Genomic DNA, 2,500 nt, shown 5'->3' on the forward strand with positions numbered 1-2,500 from the left:
TATCAACAGTATACCTAAAACATTTGATAATTGTATATATTATATCTTTAGATGGCTGACCCAATGCGATTACGGGCTTTACTGTCAAAACAATTCGTACGATGGGGTAATCAAATGTGAAATCAGGTGGTCTTTTTGGATTCGACACAATATATTTTATGAAGGTCTCTCTCTCTCTCTCTCTCTCTCTCTCTCTCTCTCTCTCTCTCTCTCTCTCTCTCTCTCTCTCTCCCAAGATTCTTTTAAAACGAATCTTAAACTGGAGTATAAGATACCTAGAAAATATTGCTTTGGAGCGGATGTTGAGGTAAGTACTAACCAGTTATTACTTTAGAGTCTGAAAAGAGATAAATTGTAACGATTTGGCAAGTGATAGTCAAGTTAATAAATGGTCTGGACGTATTTTAAATATCTTACAAGAGCAACATGGGTTTGACTGAAGTAGTGGAGTTATACTAGACCTAGTGGAGTTTAGAAATAAAGAAAGAGATTGAATCCCACTGAGAAATGCCAAGTCAAGAATATTGCAGCTATGAATTTAATTTATACTGATGTAATGGGAGAAATTAGGAATACCGTGAATACATAGGTCTAATAACTCGTTCATAATCTGTCATCACTTCATCATCATTTTTACTCTCTCTCTCTCTCTCTCTCTCTCTCTCTCTCTCTCTCTCTCTCTCTCTCTCTCTCTCTCTCTCTCTCTCAAGATAGTGAAGTTCATCGTCACAAATGTTTCAAAATTAAAGGCTAAATACGACGTAGAAGTTTGTCTGATTTTTCTTTATAAGACAATATGGCGTATAATCATGGGAAAATATACAATATAGCTTGCCTAGCCACTGAAAGAACCCGCCTTCAAATTTAAAACTTTGTAAAGGTCATTTTATGACCCTGGTCAACTCTTCTGTGTTGCAGCCTCTGTGGGTAAAGGTGTAGGCTAATGGTAGCTCTCTCTCTCTCTCTCTCTCTCTCTCTCTCTCTCTCTCTCTCTCTCTCTCTCTCTCTCTCTCTCTCTCTCTCTCTCTCTTTCATAACCCCGTTTCACCCAAAATGAAACAATCACAACTATATAAATCCTTAAGTTTTAAATGAAGAATTAGTTCACTCCAGGGAATAGGTCTACATGAAATCTAGTAAAACGATAGCAATAATGAATGCATTTAACTCTCCCTTTCTCCAGAATACCTTCTCTGTGGAGTTGCTAGGTCTTCAAGATATCCGCTATTCACTTCTTAATTCACGACAGAAGCTAAGCATGCGTGTACAACGCGAGCTAAGCAGCTGACATCGATCATAGTAGAAGTTAGTCCCCCCATAGTCCCCTCCTTCCGGTCTCCTAAACTTCCCTTTCTTGCACATGACATTCATTGACCAGTGTTAGGCTTGGCTAGTCTCTCCAGGACCAGCGACTAGTCTTGAGGGAGTGATAATCAACATGTCCTTTTATCGCTCTCGGTGCAAGCGTGCAAATTTGGATTCAATTTCTGAAATGATCTGATAACGCATCTGCTTACAGCCATTTCCTTCCTGTAGTTGTTTTAGAGTAGATTTTGTAAGCAGGCAAAGGGCGTTCACATCAGGGGGAAGTCTTTGGAATGACGAGGAGTGTGGGTTGGGGTGGGGTGACTCTAAAGGGATATCTACACCTTGGAAGAAATTACTTCCGTGATTCACGCATTTAGTTACAGCATAATTCACTAAGGATACGGTCCGTGTATTTATGGTACAGATAGATCATGAGCCTTTGGTAGATAGATAACCTCTGATAGGATGAGTCTCTCTCTCTCTCTCTCTCTCTCTCTCTCTCTCTCTCTCTCTCTCTCTCTTCTTCTTCTTCTTCTTCTTTTTGTTAAACCATAATTTTACCAATGAATGAGCAAGTTTCATGTATATTTTGATTTTTTTTCTCACGAGGAAAAATTTTAATGACGAAACTTGTCTCATGTGTTGTTAAGCAATTTCGTACTTGTCTCTCATCTTTCATTAACAATTCGCTGCTCTCATTTCATATGCCTTCTGTCCTCTCTCGTAGTCTTTTCTCATAGTGTTCGTTAGTCAACTGGCTTGGGACGGCACGGCATACTCCTCTCCCCTTCTCAGGAACCCAGCAATCGAGGGGGGAAGGGTGAACACCATAACCCGTTACCTGTTTTGAGAGATTAAGAGAATTGTTTACCCTGTCTGGAACTTTCGTCGGTACGTTGTTTACGACGCCCTTCACCGATAGAGAAATGAATTGCTTCTTGTCTTCAGGGTACTGTAAAGATATAAGCTCTACGTGTAATGTTTTGTAAGCCCTAGGGGGTTATGTTTTCGTAGGTTCAAGTAAGATCGTGAGAAGTTATAGGTATTACTGTTTTAATCTTCATGTTTTTAGGAATGTGATAGGTCACAAGACAATATAACAAATATATGAAATTATGTATTTTGCACGAACGATTTATGTAAATAATTAGTAATTTCTTTTATTATTTTGTATACAATTGTCACAATGAAG

General features: G+C 38.8%; 1 protein-coding gene across 4 annotated transcripts in view; it reads left to right on the forward strand.

The window, feature by feature from the left end:
• The window catches only part of LOC137627267 (inactive serine/threonine-protein kinase TEX14-like), a 298,494-nt gene that overhangs the window by 738 nt on the left and 295,256 nt on the right, over positions 1-2,500 (forward strand). The window lies entirely within an intron of this gene.

The sequence above is a fragment of the Palaemon carinicauda genome, chromosome 2 (genome assembly GCF_036898095.1).
Source record: "Palaemon carinicauda isolate YSFRI2023 chromosome 2, ASM3689809v2, whole genome shotgun sequence".
NCBI lineage: Eukaryota > Metazoa > Arthropoda > Malacostraca > Decapoda > Palaemonidae > Palaemon > Palaemon carinicauda.